General features: G+C 39.3%; 1 protein-coding gene across 7 annotated transcripts in view; it reads right to left on the bottom strand.

Moving 5' to 3' along the window:
* The window catches only part of LOC130038444 (melanoma-associated antigen 10-like), a 205,757-nt gene extending 187,744 nt beyond the window's left edge, over window positions 1–18,013 (bottom strand). For all 7 annotated transcript variants that reach the window (XR_008794681.1, XR_008794680.1, XR_008794683.1 and 4 more), the window contains exons 1-2: window positions 17,977–18,013; window positions 619–691 (exon numbers count right to left, since the gene is read on the bottom strand). The gene's annotated coding sequence lies outside the window, so the exon portion shown is untranslated. The remainder of the gene's footprint in view (window positions 1–618; window positions 692–17,976) is intronic.
* Between the last annotated feature and the right edge of the window lie 2,540 nt (window positions 18,014–20,553).

Genomic DNA, 20,553 nt, shown 5'->3' with positions numbered 1-20,553 from the left:
AAGGATTACTACTAGTTCTGTGTTCAGGCATCACTCCTGGCAGTGCTCAGGGGACCATATGGAGTTCCAGGGATGGAAACTGGGTTGGCTACCTACAAGGCAAAAACACCCTACCCACTGGACTGTGTCTCTCTCAGATGATGTAAATTTCCTGATTGTCCAATTGTCCAAATTATTTTCTTTATTTGTTAAAATTTAAATTAAAGTAAGTATCAAGTTGCTATAGTCAGTTTAGCTAATTGCATGCAAAAATAAAATCAGTTATTAAAATTATAAATATCTTATACCATAAGTAATAACTCTATGAACATTAGCCTTATAACAAAGCTAACTTCACGCTGCTTGATGGAGTACCAAGTTTTCAAAATGATTTTAGGTAATTATAAATTAGAAAGTTGGAAGACCATTGCTCTGGAAAACAGTTTCAGTAGAGCCTGGAGGAAAACCAAGTAGAAGAAAGAAAATCTGGAACAGTTGGAGCGTTTCTTCTATTTTATAGATGTAGCAGAAACCACTACAACTTAGGATACACTAGCTTATCTATCCCCCAAAGCAATTGCACAGTCTTGCAGTGGGTAGAATTTTAATGACCGAGAAATCCGCAAATCTAGTACTTACTCCACAGGGTCAGGTTCAGTGAACACGAAGCCTTCAGTCGCTGTGCTCCACTTTCCCCACCTTCCATCTCCTTCTGCAAAAGAAAATGATTGTTCAACTGAGACCGTAACCTCTCAATATCTGTGTTGCAAACCATAATGCCCACAAGGAAGAAGAGAGAGAGAGAGAGAGAGAGAGAAAAGTAAGTGCCAGCCATAAAGACAGGCTGGGGTGGGGGTGGAGGGTGGTGGGAGGGAAATTGGGGACACTGGTGGTGAGAAATGTACACCGATGGAGGAATGGGTGTTGGAACATTATAAGACTGAAACCTGATAATGAACAGTTTTGTAACGGTGTATCTCGTGGCTATTCAATTAAAAAGAAAAAGAGAAGAAAAAAAACACTGAGACCTCCACCATCAATCACAGTCACAAAAAAATATTGGCTGTATGTCTTGCCATTTTCCAGCGGGTTAATAATAATCCCTTATCACCTCGGAAATTTTCAGGAATAGCCTTATCTATGAACATTATTTAAATTTATAAATTTCATTTTCAAATAAAACTACTGGTGATCTGGGTGAGTGGTATAGCCATACTTCCAGAATACAATCAACAATACTGAAAACATGAGGTCTAAGCTGCAACCACTGAAACTTTAATGTGCCTGTCGAGTTGACAGATGAGGATGGGGTGGGTTAGGGATGGGGAGAGTATATGGGAGCAAAGGTGGAGGGAAGATGACACTGGTGTTGGGATTGATGTTAAAATATTATATGCCTAAAACTCACTACCAATAACTTTGTAAGCCACAGTTCTTTTTTTTTCCATTTTCGGTCAAACCTGGCAATGCACAGGGGTTACTCCTGGCTTTGCACTCAGGAATTACTCCTGGCAGTGCTCAGGGGACCATATGAGATGCTGGGAATCAAACCCGGGTCAGCCGTGTGAAAGTCCCTACCCGCTGTACTATCGCTCCAGCTCTGTAGGCCACAGTTCTTTAAGGAAAAATATAAGGAAAAAGGGCTGATGATCACATCTCCATGATCATCAACCAGATTGTCTATAAAACCCAAATCCAACCCAAATTTAGAAAAAACAGCTCTAACAGCAGCAGCATCAATTCCAAGGACTAGGCGAAACCCTTCTTTCTTCTTCCATCAAATCTTCAAACAGCTTCCAGGCCTAGGTACCAATATTCCCCTCATGTTACAGGTGGAAAAGCAAAACAATAACCCAAAGGCATAAAGCTAGTAAGTGCTGGAGCTGGCATGCAAAGACAAATTTGATTTGAGTGTTTCAAATTCAATAGCCATGCTTAAATTTTAATACTGAGTGATATTTCCATGGTTTCTGTGTGTCTATGTGCACACACACACGACTCTACATATCTTTCTGCATGTGGCTATCACTCACTGTATCACTGTCATCCTGTTGTTCGATTTCCTCAAGCAGGCACCAGTAATGTCTCCTTCGTCCTAGCCCTGAGATTTTAGAAAGTACCACATTCGAGGCTCTTTCAGGGTCAGGAGAATGAGACCCATCATTGTTACTGGTTTTTGGCATATTGAATAAGCCATGGGGAGTTTGCCAGACTCTGCCGTGTGGGCAGGATACTTTTGGTAGCCTGCCAGGTTATCCAGAGTGGCTATCATATGTATATATTTCTGTGATTCTACACCATTATGTGTCTGTAATTATGTGCATGTGGAAGTATGTGCATGTGGGTGCACATCTACACACATTTGCACACACAGAAATCTTTGAGGTAATTTCCCTGTCTGCTTGTATATAATTAGTTGAAGGAGATCAATAATTTTCCTTTTCTTGAACAAAGAAAAGGATACATGAAAAGTTCTAGCTTCTTTCAAAAAAGTTTTTGTGTCTTTTTTAAACAGCATCAAAATATTTTGTTTGCATGTGTTTACAGAGAAGACTTTACTGTTCATATACATCATTCTATTAATAATAGAATCCAATCCACTTAGGCCAATCTATGCGGATGTCTGCATTCATATAGTTCCTGGACAAGTAAGGACTGAGTGTCCTCATGGGAAGGGGAGTACACTTGTAAATCTGTGTGTGCCATGTTGTAAATGTTAACATATGAGGATGCATATCTGTGCAACAGTGCATCTGTGTGCCTGTGACTACATCTATTACTACTGTCTTAGGTCTACATTGATATACATGCAAGTCTCTTACCTTTATATGCTCAAAACATCCTGTGCTTGCATAATTTGGGTGGGTCCACCTAGCGCCTGAATCACACTTATGTGCCTGTATAAGCAAGTTCACTTATAGAGCAGTGAGTACATGTGCCTGTCCTGGGCGGGAGTATTGGTCATGCCACCATCTGGCTATGAACACCTTTCCTTCTGTGGCAGCATCTTCCATATCTAGATGTAGACATGTAAGTTTATTGCCTTGTTTCTATAGTATCATGTATGTCTATCCAGAAGTCCACATGTATAATATAGCATATATGTCTATATTTACATATTTATTCCTTCTCCTTACTGCTTGTGAATATTCATTTGTGTGAGCCTCTGCGTGTTTATATATACATGTTGGGTATACCTATGTGTCTCTACCTATAAATTTTTGCTGTTTTTGTGTCATACCCAGTGGTTCTCAGGACTTACTTTTGGCTCTGCACTCAGGGTCACACCTGGTGGGGTGCAGGGGACAGACCATATGGGGTGCCAGGAATTGAACCTGAGTCAGCAGTATGCAAGGCAAGCACCCTACCTGTACTATAACTCTGGCCCCAATGTTCCCATGATTTTTTGCCTCTGTGTCTCTTTACCTGCATCTAGGTGCTTCTCTAGTCAGATGTTCACTGCCTCAGTGTTCAGTAATAAGCTCACGTGCATATGTCTGTGTGACCTCACATATCTGTAAGGGCTTTTCTGTGCAGCAGCATAATCTACCTGCACATGAATCAATTCCTTTGGATGATTCTCTGAATCAACTGCAACCACGTGTATGTGCTCATGTTTATGTTGTTATAAATGTAGTAAATTTTTTCATGCTTGCATATATCTGTCAGTCCTTATTCCTGTGCATGTTTGTCTTTGTGATAATGTATGTTCATCATGTTTTGCATGCCTACGCATGACTATATACAGATGTTTGCACAAGCAGGTGTCTGGGAAAGTGTGCTGGCCTTTGCCAATATGGGTGCCTACATTTCTATGTCTATGTGCACAATTCAGGAGATTGGCATGGTCCTATGTGTGTGTGTCTGCATTTGTTCAAGGGTATTCTGGTCTCCACATGTATATGTACATCTATGTGGAATGCCTGCCCATGTAAAAAGTCACAGGTATATTTTCAATCTGCACAAGCATCTGTGTACATATTTTTGTGAGTCTATATGGGCGTGAGGATATGCATATATGTCTGTGTATTCTCATAAGCGCAACTCTGCACTCTCCTCTTGTGCATCCAATTATGCAGCAGTGCAGATGTGTTTCCCTGTGTAAATACTTCTGTAAGTTTTCACATCTGTATCTATGGGTGTAGGTAAGTATATGCTTCTTTATATGAAGGCATCTCTACTAAATCTGTGTATGCAATGCATTTTCTATATCAAATCATATGTCTCTCAATACATATATACCCATATGTACATAAATGTTCAATTATGGATACATCTCTGTTTTGCCTATGAGTCAGTGCAAATGTTTTCATATACAAAAATTACATTTATGTCTGCACCTCTGTGGCTTTCCATACTCACCCACATGCATGAGTGCTCCCGAGTATATTTTCAGACATGTATATTTAGGTGCTTTGTGTTACATGTGCTGGCACAAACATGTTTATGCATATGTGATTTAATAACTATGCCCCTATGTCTATATGTATGTAACTGTGAATAAAAGATTGACAATATATGTATGATTAATACTACATCAGCCCACATCTACTTCTGGATCAATATTTTTTCAATCTTTGCATAATTATCTTCATGTCTTTGTGTATCAGTAAAACCCTAACTGTGTCTGCTGATGAATAACTTCATGCACCTGTGGGTATGTATATACACATATAGCCCACATATGTGCTTGTGTGGAATTCAAGTTTGTTTGTCTACATTTCTGCATAAACATCTGGGGATATCTGAAAATATGTCTATGGTCATGAACCTCTAGAAGCATCATGGGTTTGTGTGGGCATCTGTGTCTGCATCCCTGAGGTTATGAATCTGAACACACTATCTGATGCCTCGGTTGGTATACATGTGTGTCTGTGTAATTTTGAGGGCCTTTGTAAGTGCAGAGTGTATAGCTATGATTATATGTTGTTATGGGCTTGCATACAGACCTACGAACATTTGTGCAAATACGTGCCTTCGACTGTGACTATGTGAATGTATAGTCATGGGGTTCTGACTTGACACATGTAGATCTGTGTGTACTTGTGACATTACATATGTGAATACACATGCATACTGTTGTGTATAGAGTTGTCTATGAAGAATTTGCGTGTGCAGATATGAGAACTCTCTTTTGGAAAGATGCTTCTAGTCACCTATTTTTCTATGACATAGTCAGCAGTAGTAAGATTTTCTTCCTTCTCTTGAAGTAGTGACAGAAATAAACATTAAGAGTTATTTGATAATATTGCTTATTGAATATAATTATGGTCTAGTAACACAGATTTTTGTCACCTAAAAATAAAAAGCAACAACTGCTCATATATTCAAATCCCACTGCCAACTGTATTTCTGTGATAACACCCCCGCTTTTTGAATCTAGGCACTTGGTGCCACTTGGCTGTTCAAAACCCATATTACAGTCCTTATCCCATCTGCTCCCCAAGATTGTCTACTTCTCCAAAGTTCCGCCTGTATTCTTACCCATTCAGTTTCTTTGGCTGGAAATTTAGAGTAAGAAACCTGGTGTTATTTAATCCATATGACAGTAGGCAGCAAGAACCAGTGTTATCCTGGTTTACAAAGAGAAAGCAAAAGTGAGTGGAGAGTTTTGAGTGTATTTTCCCAGGTTAGGTGGCCAAAAAGTCACAGAGGCCAATTCAAAATCAGCCCTGACAAACACCAGATTCAGATACTTTCCACTCAATCATGGGTCATTTTAACTATCAAATATATCCAGTTCTTAGAACCAATAAATTGTGGAACTGGAGTTGGATATATGTACAACTGTCTCCAAAAACTGTGCTCTGAACCTCAAGTATATCCTGAAATTATGTTATTTAATCTTGGGATAGTCTAAAGGAAAGTATTCTGTTTGTGTTTGCAAATGGGCACGCAGACTCAAAGAAGTGGTTACTTGCCAAAGTTCTATATAAGCATGTAAGACCTATGCCCCTATCCTATTCAGTAACATGTGTCTTGAGTGTCTTGAGACTTAAGTGTGTTAAGCTGAGTGTGTGCTTCATGAAGTGAATGTGAATGCGCTAGAATGTGTTGATTGTCTTTGAGTTGTGGGGCCTTCTGAAAATGGTGTAGCATTTCTGGGTAAAATGAAGAGAATCTGTAAAGTCTGGAGCAGGCCAGGTTATTGTGGGATGAATGTGTGTAGTGAGGCTTACATGTCTCCGTGTACAGCTCTTCTCTTGAGTTGTGATATGACTCTATGAAGACCACGAAGCAAGTTTAAGTGCTTGGGAGCCAAAGTCTGGTAGAGATGGCACATGTGTGTAACCCGAACTAATAATATGCATCTGTGCTGTGGTTTAGGTCTCTGGTGGTATAGCAAGTCTCTACTATATTGTGAGTTGACGTGTTGTGAAGTGAGTCTGATAGAGAAAATCATATTGAAGTCATTTTGTATTCTCAGTTGATTCTGTGTGCTTTAGGGTGATAGATCTTAAGTTTTGAATTTAGTCATTTGAAGGAAGATGGGTCTAGGGATTGCAAAGCAATTTAGCTGTCTGAAACATTGTTAAATTGTAAGTTCATGAGAGAATCTTTTGTGGTGCTTATTTTTGGACTGAAAAGATATCTGTGCACACTGGAGCGATAGCACAGCGGGTAGGGCGTCTGCCTTGCACGCAGCCAACATGGCCGACCCGAGTTCGATTCCTCCGCCCCTCTCGGAGAGCCCGGCAAGCTACCGAGAGTATTCGATATGCCAGACACAGTAACTGTGAGGTTTTATCTACTTCAAGGGATAGTTTGGGAAGTTGTTCTTGAGTTGTCTCTACAAATAACAGGCCCTCTGAGTCTTGAGAACCTGGTTTGGAGTAACTGTTTTTTATGATCCTGATTAGGCTTGTGATTTCTATCACTGTGATTTTTAGCATCAACTATTGGATGAGTTCATAAACTGTAGAAGTATACTCACATTATGTGGAATGTTTATGGGTTGCAGCCTATATATTGCAGTTTTCCGTCATGGGATATGTAATGGGGAAGGCTGTGTGACCTGGTTGGTTCTAGAGATTCCATAGTAAAAACTATGTCATAGGAACTAGTCTGTAGATTGTAGGGTATGCCTGTGCCTTAGGAGTAATCTCTGTGGACTTCTTTAAAGGAACCACATCCAACAGTGTGCTGTGGGCTCAGACTCACTCCAGGCAGTGCTTGTGAGTAACCAGGACCACACACACAGTACCAGGAGGGTATAAGTTCCAGGGATCTAACTCGGGGCTTCACACATGCCAAGCACATGCTCTACCACTTGAGATGTCTCTCTGGTCTTATTTGGGTTCTATTTTAGGGATAGAGAGTAATTAAAGTGTGGGTCATTATACATAGCATGATATTTCAGGCAGTTGTAGTCCAGTGATATGTGTTGTGAAGCAAACCTATATAACATAAACTAATTCTGATGTGTTGTTGTATATAGTTTGATGTAATAAAGAGAATGCAGATTTGGTGAAACCTGTGTTTGTGCTATGTGATTATCCTCTGTGATATAAGGCCTACATGCCTCTGCTAATTATGATTAATGTTAGGTAAGTGGGGATCTTTATGTTGCATGGTGACTTGGCCTGTGGGATGAGTTTGCATGGTAGGACATGATGAGTCCAGAAGTTGAAGAGGGATTTGTGGTCCTATAGGGTAAATTAGATGGAGTGTACACATCATATCCTTTAAATCTGCTTTTTAAATACACATTTTTCTGTGTATTAGTAAACATTTCTGAGTACACTGAACCAACCCTTGGTTTATGGATGAGAAAAGGAATTTTCTAGGGGCAGTCTTTGTTGCATGGAGAGTTTTATGTTCCAATAGAAATGAATGTATGGTGTGGCAAACTAGGGAATTTGGAGGTGAGTACCCATGAAAACTTGTGGTGGATATTTTTAAATTAGTTTGCAAATATGCCCAAGAGTATTGCATGTGTTTTTCCTAACATTCCTGTGTGATGAGAGGAAAGTCTTGATGTCAGGACAAAATATTTTCAGGGATGAGTTTTGTGTGATATGATATATTCATGTGTTTTACTATATATTCATGTTGCAGGAATCGTGGAACAAACTTGGGGAAGGTCTGTGTTACAGGCAAGTGTATATACTATTCAACAAATTGGCATGTTCTGGGGCATATATGTACACTGTGAGTCTAACCTTGGTGTTGGACAAACAAAAAGGAAATTTGTGGAAACAGCAAGTTTTGGTACAAATATATTCATATCAGGAGGTATGTTCTTTGAGTTCTTAACCATTTGGGGTGTTCTGGGTCAGGTATTGGTTTTGGGCATAGACACTATGAGTATGGAAGAAGTAAGTACAAATAATATTCTGGTTGTCATAGAACAAGTGTAAGTTTTGTAAAGCAAATTTTGCAATATCCTCATATACAAATCTTTGTTGTGCAGCATTCATGAATATTCTGAGACAAGTATTACTGAAATAATATTCTGTGTTATGTGAATCTGGGGCTGTATAAAAAATCTGGATATTATAGATATGGTTCAACTGTTGTGAGATATATCCAGAAGGTGAGGTAATTCTTGAGGTGCTATGGGGCATATTTGGCTTCTAGGGATATTTTCTGAGTGTTGGCCCACATTTCACTGTGTGTGTTTTGAGGACTATATTAGCATCTTGTAGGCAAGCAGGTTTGTGTTCAACCAACAGATATATTTAAAAGTCTGATGGTATAGTAGAATCTGTGTACTAATATTTTTTGTATGGATGTTGTGGGTTGAGTCTAGATGGCAGGGATGAAAATTGGCAAATCTGGGTGCTGTGGGGATATAACACTGTGATATTTGCATATTGTCCAGGATTTCTGCATATAAAGAAGAAATTCTTTGGTATTACTGAAACAAGGTATTTTTTAATGCTTGCTTCACTATGTGTTTTGGGGTGCTAGCCTGTAACATAGTGACAATCTGTAAATTACAATGCATGTTCTTAAAGTCTTGGCCCAACAAAATGGTTGGAATGCAAGTCTGCCTGGTGTCTTGACTTTGCAATGTGGAGCAAGTTTAGTGTCTAGTATCATTTGGTGTCAATGTCAGTGCTTCGAGGTTATTGTTGGTGTTATGGAACAAATGAGGGAACTAGGAATTTAGAAATGGATTGACTCTAGCATATGTGTGGCAGTTGAGTGCAACATATTTGTATTCCTTGAGAATAGTTTTGCCTGTTCGTTGTGGATATTATTTCTATTTTTAAGCCAGCCTGTGTCTTATGGGGTGAGTTGGTGTTGTAGTGTGAATAAAGGTGTTATAATGAATATTTTGCACCAGGTGAATAGAATGGTGTAAAATGGTGCAATAGAACAGTGGTAGGGCGTTTGTCTTGTGCACAGTTTGCCTCTGGCCCTCTCGGAGAGCCCAGCAAGCTATTGAGAGTATCTCACCCACACGGGAAAGCCTGGCAAGCTACCTTTGACGTGTTCTATATGACAGACACAGTAACAAATCTCACAATGGAGACCGTTAGTGGGTCCGCTTGAGCAAATTGATGAACAAATGGAGGGCAGTGACAGTGACAGTGAAGTCTTATATTCATTCCACTATTTCTATGTACCATGAGACAAGTATTGATGTCTTAAAAGCAAAGAAATGATTCTTATAGTCACTGATATGTGCGACAGAGTTGTAGAGAAAATCTGTTTGTTGGGAGTTGTCTGGGTCACAGTTGAAGTTTTTGATTCTGTTAAACAAGTCTAGTGCTGTACTGTTGATCTAGGTGTGGGGTAAATCTAGTTATTAGTTATGATTGAGTGTTGTGAGGTAAGTGTGGGGCATATTTGTGCCTTATATATTTTTCTTCATGTGTTATCCAACATGTCTATGGGTTCTGAGGCATTTCTTAATGTTCCTAAGGTATTAATCTATTGGGATAATTTGTGTATTATAGAGAGTGCCATTGATATAATGTGTTTTCTGGTATTTCCAGGCATGTGTGCTTGTTATGGTGCATGTATGCATTTTGCTAAATCTTTGTGGGTGTTTTGTGATGAATATGGGTATCGTAAGGGCTTATTTGGCATTATGTGTTTTAGCTGTGAACTTTCTGTCATTTCTGGATAATCAAAAAAAAAACAAAAGCTCTTAGTGTTGTGGAAAAAAACCTCAATATTTGGGAAGGCCTTTTCACATGATGTGTGGATAGCCTAAATATTGTCATGTCAGTCAGAGTGTTATGAGACAATCTGGCTTTTACAGGAGAAATCTGGTTTTTGTAAGACAAGTTTCAGTGTCATGGAAGCAATATTTTGAAGGGGTAGGTCTGGATTCCATGTGCTGGTGTGAATGTCTTAGGGTAAGTGTCTGGGTTGGTATGCTCTGGTGAGATTGGATGTTACAAAATGACTTGACTATGGGAGGCCATGCCCCTGAATAGTTTGCATATTTTGTCCAGAATTTATGTATCCTTAGGCTCTCAGCTAAGACTTGGTGCTGTGGAATCAAAATTGTGTTTTTCAGGATGAACCCACAATGTTGGGAAAATATACATATTAGGGGCTAGAGCAATATTACAATGGGTAGGGTGCTTGCCTTGCATGCAACCCACCTGGCATGGTCTCCCTAGCCCTCCAGGAGTTATTCCCCACCACAGGGCCATGAGTAAGCTCTGAGCACCACTGAGTGTGGCCCCAAAACAAATCAAAAATATATATCAATATATTGATATATCCCACATATAATGGATATCATAAATTCCATTGCCACGATGTGATTATGATTGACTTAGTTAAACCTGAGTGTGTTATAAAAATTCTTCATTGTGAAGCATATCTGCAATTATATGGAATGTTTATGTACTGCCCAGCACTCCTCCATGCTGTAGGGTAAGTGTTAGTATTGTGAAGCAAGGGAATGTTTAGTTCAATAACTACATTGTGGAAAAATTTTGTGTATTTAGGAGTATCTCTGTGTATCTATGACTCCTATTTGCATGTTCTGGGGCTATTCTGGATGACAAGTTCACTATCCTGAGTATAGTGGGGTGAATCAATAGGACAGATGAGTATGGGGCAAGCCTCAATGAGATGGGGTATGTCTGTGTCTTGTTGATTCTTTGTGTAATTTCCTGCATTTCTGGTTTTGATGCTAATTGAAGTGTATGAAGGCATAGAATTATATTATGAGGCCAATCTGTGTGCTGAATGTAGATTCTGTGTACATCAATGTAGTGTGAAATATGCTGCATGGCTGGGAGTTTCACCCATGCATTGTGAAGCATGCCCATTAGTTTTTGGCTAATTTCCCATTGTATTTGGAATTTGAGCATGCATGATTTGAATGTTCAAGCTCTGGAGGAAATGTTTTGTCTTGTGAAGTAAAATTGTGTGTTCCAGATCATATCTGTGCACTGCGCCCTCAAATGTAAGTTTCATATATTTTAGAACTTGCTACGGTGAGAAAAGTTGAAAAGGAGGAAATTTCTTTTATAGGGTTAGTGGTAACAGACTATTGATTCTGTCATAGTGCCATTTTATAGGGGGCAGGAATGGTAGTTGTGAGTAAAGTGTATGTGATAGATATGGAGTGTGTTGTGCTGAGGATGAGCAAGTCCGTGAGTTATAGAATGCAGATACATACACAATGAAATGTCTGAGGCTATTGTCCAACTAGTCTTTGCTACATGAGGCAACTCTCTGTATTACCTAGGTAAAACAGTGACTTACTGCTCCAGTGCATATGTCATGGAGAAAATTTGTCATTATGTGGTGTGCCCTGGTTCTTATCTTGTAGGCTAATGTAGCAGAACTTCTGAGGTGTAATAATATGTCTATAGGTGAAGTCCATGTTGTGGATTATTTCTAGGAATTTTGAAGTGAATTTCTTATGTTGTGGAGCCAAAATGGCATTCTGTGTTAGACTGTGAGCATATTAAGTATTTAATAATGTGTACATGTATGTGTACGACAGGGTACATTTAATTGAATTGGGATAAGTTTGAGTGGATGGAAGTGTCTGTGTCATGGGTACATCTGTGCACTATAATGTGTGTTAGGTATCATATGCTGAGTCTAAATGTTTATAGAGATTATGTGTAGCAATTGCTTTGGGTGTTGTTGGCTAAATTCAGTTAATACAGGTATGGTGAGGAAAAGGTGATGTGTGAGCTGTGGTTTCCATGTGTTCCTGATAGGGGTGTACTTCATGAATTTGGAATTCATTCTACTTCAGATAGTCTTACCATTATGCTTGAGTTCCATTTGTAGTAACGGCAGCAACAATAACAACAACAGCAGCAGCAACAAACATCAATAACATGAGTTCTGTATCAGGCACTACTTTAAACACTTTACAGGCATTCACTTATTCATTCCACTAAAAATTCTATAAAGCAAGTATCATCACTAATTGCAATTTATACCTGAGAAAAACAAGGTACAGAGAGACTGTCTTTCTAAGATCATACAGTTAGTAAATGGTACACATAAGATGGGAGCTCTGTCAGTCTGAACATAAGTGTAACTTTCAAACTATCATCTGAATGTCCTTTTTTGTGGATTTTCTCTGGACTTCAGGGGTTATGTCTAGACTTTGTGGTATGTCTTGGGTTGAAAAGCACCTGGTATTGTAAACTTTATCTAAGTATCATAGGACTTATCGGTGCACTATAGGGTGGATCTTGTTGGGAGGTCATTGTTTGATGACATTTGAAAGTGGTTGAGCTTGCTAATGTTTACACTGGCAAGGCTTCCTATTGTGATTAAATTGTGTAAGTTGTGTGTTAAGTCTCTGTTTTAAAAGAAAGGTTATATTGATGCAATTTTTAACCTGCAAGAAAAATATATGTGTTTGTGGAATGATCATTTTGTGGGATATATTAGCTAGTAATGAATCTAGTCTCTGGGTTATGGTATGTCTCTATGCCTGTGGAATGAATCTGGGATTGTTGTCCAAGTCTCTGCTTTATAGAGGAAATTTGTGAATTACAATATAATTTGTGAATTGACAGACAACTGTGTGTTGTGGGAAATGTGTATATGTATTAAGGTAATATGAATATTTTGCTAATATGTTCACATTAATAATTCTGTGTTTTGATTATGCAGCTATTCTGAAACTATATACTATTTTGGGGTGGGAATGTGCATTATAGGTGGCCTCTTTATGTTGTCTTGGGAGGTGTAATAAATATATAGTGTTCAGGTGTCTTGGAAGCTGTAGCATATAGTGTATTTTTATTTATTCATAAAGCAATTTCACCTTAGTTTATAATGAAAGACCTCGAGTTGTTTTTAAATCTGTATGGGATATTACAATTTCATACATTGCACTGAGTTATGGCTGTGTATGCTTCACTGCTTTAGATTATACCAATGTACTGTAGAGCATGTTTGGTATCTTTGAATGAGTTCATATTGTGATGAGTCTGTATTGTGAGGAATCCTGACTTTGGGGATGAATCTGCATTCAGAACGAGTCCGAGTATCAGAGTACAATGAAAATTCAGGATCATGAATTTAGGAGCTTATTTGTGAATATTAGATATATCTACAGATTATGAGACAAAACTGTGTGATTAGGTATGTTTGTATGACATAAAACGTATCACTGACTTTTACACTATACATGTGTTGCTTTGTGGGTGTGTACCTCATAAAGTTAGATGGGTGTTATGCAACCCATCCGCATGTTTTGCAATTAGCACTGTGAAGTAAACTTGTGCATCGCAGGGCAAATGTCATCAATGTGATGCAATTCTGGAAATTACAAGTGGCATCTACTTTAAGGTTCTATCCCTTCTCTATTCCTCTGAGATGTGAGGGCATTAGGTGTGTGGTATCTGTGTGTACCACAAAATGTTTCTAGATGTCCTAGCACAAGTCTATGATAATGTGTTGAGCTTTTGTGTTGTCATATAATTATAGGTCTCTAAAGTAGGTTTTCTTCACTTTTCTCATAATGGTAGTATTGGGGATGTCAGTGATACTATTATAAATTAATGATTTGCATAGTTCTTAAGACTGAGGCACTATCCTAAGCACTTGACATATCTAAATTAATCTAATACTCACAGGTACCCTTTTGAATAGGCACTACTGTTGTCTTTGTTTTACGTATAAGCAAACTAAAGAACAGATAAACATACTTACCCATGGTGATAGAATTTAAAAGGGGTGAAATCTGGATTCAAACCCAGATAGTTTGTGTCCAAATTCTTAAACCGTTTCTCTTAACCTTTTTCATAATCAGGTCTCTGTTGTAGGCTGGAGCTGGAGCTCAATAGTGTACATAAGTCAGGTCTGTAACCTATGAAGTCAATATTTGCATTGCAGAGGGAATATATGTGTTATGTGACTACACACTGGAATTTTTTTCTGTGTATTATCAGTTTCATTTTTAGTAATACTGTGCAGTAATACAGTTCTGTGCCTTGTGGAGGAAATTTATATGTTCACAGCATACTATGGAAATGCAAGTTTTGCTGGGGTGATTACATGGGGGCAAGCTTGAAGAGTTTGCTTGTATATTTAGGTGAGTCTCAGTGTTCACTGGTGTTTTGTCCATTAGATATTTATATTAATGCAAGAATCTATGCATTTTGGCAGAGTTGTGTGTGTAGTTAAGAATAAATTACTTATGGAGTGTGAGCTGTGAAGCTAGTCCTTGTGCTTTGAGGTTCCTCTGAGGTAAATGTTTGTGGGGTATGTGTGACCATATAATCACAGAAGGCAGTGTGTTTTCTGTGAAGTCAATCTGCTATGTTCACTGTGACACTGTGACACACCCTGTGGATGTGGAATAGTGTGCTGTGTGATGCACTTGTATGTTGTGGAAAGAATGAAAGCATTATGCACCAAGCCTATGACTGTATTCTAGAGGATCAAGCTGAACAATTAGTAGAAAAGTTAGGTGTTCCTGTGATGAAAGTATGTCTATTCAGAAACATACTCTATTATAGGTCCAATTTGCACAGTGTGAGGCAATGTTATGCATTATGATGTGTATTTATAACTGGATCATTGAGGAACCTAGGGCATATTCTGTTGACACATCATCACAGTGTATACTGTGCAGTAACTTTCTCTAGGACAAATGTGCACTATTTGGCAACTGTGCAGTGAAATAAAGCCATGTACTGCAGATAGTTTGTGATTTGTGCCACAATGCTATGCGTCAAGGTTATATGTTCAATAATATATGCATTGAGGTGACTTTTTCTGAGTACCATGGGGAGAGTCTAAGCTATGGCTTTAATCTGTGTGCTGTGGCATGAGTCTTAGGGGTATGTCTGCCTATGCCATGCAGCAAGTCTTGGGAAGAAGCAGTGGGTTCTGGGGCCAGTTTTCATAAAGTGAGAGTCTCCATATGTTCTGAAGAGGAATGATGCTGAGAAGGCAGTTGGTATCTGTGGGGTGAGTCTGTGTATTGCAGGAAAACTCTGTGTGTGCTAGATGGAACATTGGTTTGTGGCCTCTTGGTTGTGAAGAAATAGTGTGATGGATTTAGTCTGTGTTTTATGGGGTGAGTTTGCACCATCTGGACAGTTTTTACGTATTTCAGGGCAAGTCTGTGCTGTGGGGGCAAGTTTATATCTTGTGCTACTTATCTGTGTGCTGTGGGGCAATTCTCACTGGTGAGAGTGCCTGTTTCATGCTGTGGAACTGCAGTCTGTGATATTAACTGTGTTCTGGGAAGGAAGTGTGTGTTCTATAGAGTGTGTGTGCTATGGGAGAGGCTGTGCAACGGAAGGAGGGTCTGCGTGCTCTAGGAACTGTCTTTGTGTTACAGGATGGTCCTCGAGTTCAGTGGGGGTCTGTGTAATGTAATATCTGTAATGTAATGTAATGTCTGTGCGCTTTGGTGAGAGTCAGTGGGAAACAGGGAGAATCTGCATGCTGTCGGGCAAAAGTGTGTGCTGTTGGGGATGTCAACGTGATCTGAGATAAATGAAGGCCATGAGATGTGTATCAGTCATGGATTTAGTCAATGGAACATTACAGAAGCTTTGTGCTGTGAGAAATACCTGTATGCTATGTATTTGTGTAATATGGAAGAACCTGTGCCCTGGGCCAAGTCCAGTTCTGTGAGGCAGTATCTGCATGTCATTTATGTGCTATAAGAAGAATCTGTGTGCTGTGGGACATTGTGATGGTGTTGCGGGTAACATCAGAGAGAATATGAGCCATACACCAAGTTCATATTTACCAGACAGTTATGAAGATGCCATTATTATCCCCATTTTCATCTGAGAAAATCAAGACACTGTGAGATTAAATCATTGGACTATGGTCACGCAACAAGCATACAGCAGAGATTTGAAACCAGGCAGTCTGTTTCCTGTGCCCAGACTGCCGTAAATCCCCCCAGGATCCGAGAGGCATGCGTGGTTTCAAACACTGGGAAGACTATAGGGTCACTGGTGAACATATTGAGAAGTAGCGATTTGGAAGGAAGGAAAGTGGAATGGCTCAAAACCTTCCAAGTTTTGGGAAATGCAACGCTCTTTTTACAATGACAATGGCAACCTAGTGGGAGGGGGGAGCAACAACAATATCACAAATGCAAAATAACTTCTCTAGCACCTGGGGTTCCCCCAAACCCACCCCTTGCCTCCACGGTGGCATTCTGCCACTCCAGAGCGAATAATGTGCATGTCCTGGCAAGCTACAGTTGCCTGGGAAACCAGCCTCTAGTCACAAACAAATCATAGTCTAATGCAGCAAATAAAAAAATGACTAAGTCTGTGATTGCGGGCCAAAGAAGCCCCTTGTGCTACAGGCAAGTGAGGCATCTTCCCACACCAGCCCCCTCCTCTTTTCCTCTTCCAGAATCAGTTAAGGCTAAAGGCCACAGTCAGAAGCCACAGAGAAATAAGACTCTGGGGTGAGGGTGATTCTGGCCTTAGAGATGTCAACAGTTGGTGACAGGAGGTTTTAAGAAAAAACGGTTTCACTGAGCAACATTGAACACATCTCCCTCTAAGAGACTCCATGTTTTATGCTGATGCCTCCCCCCTATCTAGTGAAAAACGGTGAATTCCTACTTACAAGAGATGATGGCAGTGGTGGCGTGGAGGGGGGGGCTCATCCTGCCTCCTTTAAATCCCTAGACAAGACTATGGCAAGAAATATCATTTTTTCCCTTTCCTAAAATTACATAAAATTCAAACAATTGAATGGAGATATCTTGACAACTTAAACTCTCACTGCCTGAAAGGGGGCGGGGTGGGCGAGGGGAGAGTTTGAAGTAACCTGAGGAATAACACTAACCCCAGAGATCTTTTCTAGTTTATAACACACTGAGGATGTCAGGTTTGTCCAAAAGGAACAGCACCTCTGGAACCATGGTTCAATACATTTGGATTCCTTGATTTTACTTTGTATACAGCACCTCGTAAAATTTTCAATTTTTAAAACCTTTCTGGTTGCAAAACACTGTCCTGTGTGTGCCTAGAATTCTTGAAAGGCATTAGTATACCAACATGATGCTTCCTAAAGCTGCTGATAGCTGCAAGACTGTAGGAGTACTATTGTGAAATGTAACCCTCCTGCGTAACAAGAAAATGGCTGACTGGTGCAAAGCTACGCCCTCTCTAATGGGAGAACAGCTGATGTCATTTCAAATCAGTGGAAGGTTGGATTATTCAATAAATGATGCTGAAACAATTGGTGACCTATTTAGAAGAAAGACAAAATTAGATCCTACTTCATACCACATGCCCAAATTAATTCCAGATGAATTTAAGTTAATTGTGGAAAAGGAAAGGCAACGAAATGATAACAGTGAAATTTCTTTATAAAATAAAAAATATAAATATACAGGTGAATATAGTCATCAAAAGAAAGAAAGCACAAAATCCTAAATTAATACCTGTGGATATCTGAAAATGCAAAGCTGCAAAATGAAAAAAATCACTCCACCATAAATGGTTAAAAAAAATTAAGTCAAATGAGAACTGGAAAATAACATTTACCATATGTGATAAATAAAGTGATATGCATGGGGAAAGGATGGGGGAGAAGCCTTAAACTGGCTCATACCATTTGATCCAAGAATTCCACAGCTACGAATTTACTCTAAGGGGAAAAAGAAACAGAAAAGCACACAGAGATTTATATAGAAATACATTTCTTGAATTAACAGCAAAACTGCACATATAAATATTCAACAATTTGATAGCTATCTTATTAAATTATGCATGAACAAGATATCACAGTCTTGTAAAGTTTTTTTAAATATGAGGATTTACTCCCAAGTTATTAAATCCAGTTAAAAATCACAATTACACATTATAGTTACTTGAGGTTTATATATATATACATGTAAACATATACATATATATATATAATTTCTATGTATTTCTTTGTATATATCCATTGAAGAGGGCCTGAAAGTAATTACGTCAATAGTAACTCACTCTAAATTACTAGATGATGGAACATTTTTTACAGTTATCTTTAGAGCTTTCCAAGTGTTCTACAATGGACATTTGATTTTTACAATAAAGGGGACAGATATCTATTTTAACAAGATATTTTAACAAGTGCTATAAAGTGGTAACAGCACAGAGGAAACGTCTAGAAATAGTGGCAATAAGAAGTACTGACTAAACGGACCAACGCATGCCAATGGAGCATCAAACAAAATCAACGCAGTAGGAATTAGATCAAAATTAGATCAAAATTACGGTCCTCTTTGCACATTCTGACATATGAAATTTCTCATACAAGATGGACTCCTGGAAAATTCTACTTCACCACGCCAAAACAGGTCACGTGTTCCTGGATGCGTCAGTCATCTTTGCCGCAGTGCTCTGCACAACACACTCCTCCACCTTTGCTCCCCCCAGCCCCCCCGAAAAAGACGCCATCAGCAGACATTTTCCGTTTGGGAAAAAAAAAAACGGCCTAGCTACCTATCTTTTCTCTTCTCATTCCCGAGCAAAGTGTCAAAACAAGCTGAATTTCTGAGAAATGTTTCAAAGCCAGTTCAGCTTCCTGTGCCTTGCACAGAGATCTCTAAGAAAGTAATTTCCAACCTTGAACGAGACACAAAACGCTTACATCTTTTTCTGGCCCTCTTCAGAAATAAACGTAGAAGCTTTGTTGATTAGAATCTCTCCTCTCCTTCTCCCATCCCTTGCCAAAGAAAGAAGCACGAGGAGACTGCATTTATCCCACACCACGATGTCCACGAATACAAAACCAAAATTATCAAAATAAAGGCACAAGAGTGATATTCATTGTGTCTTTCTCGAGATTTTCTCATCCTACAGTCAGGAGGCACGTTTATCTCTCTCCTTAAACAATCACACTGAACATTCTAGGCTGCCCCCACTTTCTCATTTCCTCTCCTGTACAGACATTCAGACAGTCACATGATTTTCTGAATTCGAAAAAAATTAAAAGGATGGGGTATGGTATCCTTCTCCCGATTCTACTATGACATTTTCTCATGCTGCGAGAGGAAACAGACCCAACATCTTAAATCAGAACCCATTCCATCATGTTAAAGCCAAACAGCGTAAATCTGACACACCAACCATCCTGAAGGCAATTTTCTAGTAGTAACAGCTTCATCCGATCTTATTTTGGGAACCAGCTTCCCGGAGTCACAAGGGACCCTGCATCGAGCAGCTCATTCACCGGTTAACAAGTTTTGAACTAGGAAAGTGACCGTGAAATATTTAGGATTGATTTCATCCACCTTCCACATACGACTAATTAGAATCAGAAATTCCTGCACAGTCCTGAGCTACTCTATACCACCAACATATGTCACTGGCTTCGGAAAACTTATTCTGGATAAGCTCTTTTTATGAAATATTTCTCAGTTACTTACCGGCTGTACCTGCGCTGCCTTCCACCAGCTCTGCGGCTGTCACACTGAAGGGGTGGGGAAATGCAGCGACTTGAAAATGAGCGGCGCTCTGAAAAAAGGGGTGGCTCTGTGACAAGAAACAAAATGCCTTGGAATTAGCCTCAAAATTCCTCCCCAAACGCAAAGCCGTAGTAAACATTACCTATTAAAAATCACTTGCTCACCAGAAGACAGGTTTTCACAGCTAAATCTTTGATCTAAAACACCTTTAAAAATGCCCTGATTTCCTGTGGACCCCTTCAATGCCATGGGCTTTGGGCTCTTCCGTCTCCTAGCAACAGTCTCATTAATATATTTTTCCTGCAGTGGTCCTACTAGGCATCAGAGAACGTTGGTAAGTTCGACTCTGGGGTAATGCATATTTTGTTTGCTTGAGTCTTTCCCCAGAGGATGATAAGGAGACTCAGGAATGCAGTAACAAGTTCTGCAGAGAAAGAGTTCAGATTCCAATGGCATTCCCTTCAAAGGAAACATGTTGTTCACATCTTCTCCCTTGGAGGAATGCTATTATCAAACCCCTGATCTAAAGTTAAGCCTTAGTAAAAAAATGACCAATCCTTTCTTCAATCCCCATTTTACACATAGTCCCACAACTAGAAATCCGGGTCCTCAGCCAATGTTTCTTCCCACTGTACTCAGAGGGAGAAATGCACAGAATTCATCTATCACCATGGTCCTTGCTCATCAGCAAGTTTACAAAAAGTCTACGCCATTAAAAGAAAAATAGAGAGGAAGAA

Source organism: Sorex fumeus, unplaced genomic scaffold, assembly GCF_029834395.1.
Source record: "Sorex fumeus unplaced genomic scaffold, SorFum_2.1 ptg000075l, whole genome shotgun sequence".
Taxonomy (NCBI): Eukaryota; Metazoa; Chordata; class Mammalia; order Eulipotyphla; family Soricidae; genus Sorex; species Sorex fumeus.
This window is presented reverse-complemented; position numbering and strand designations above follow the sequence as displayed.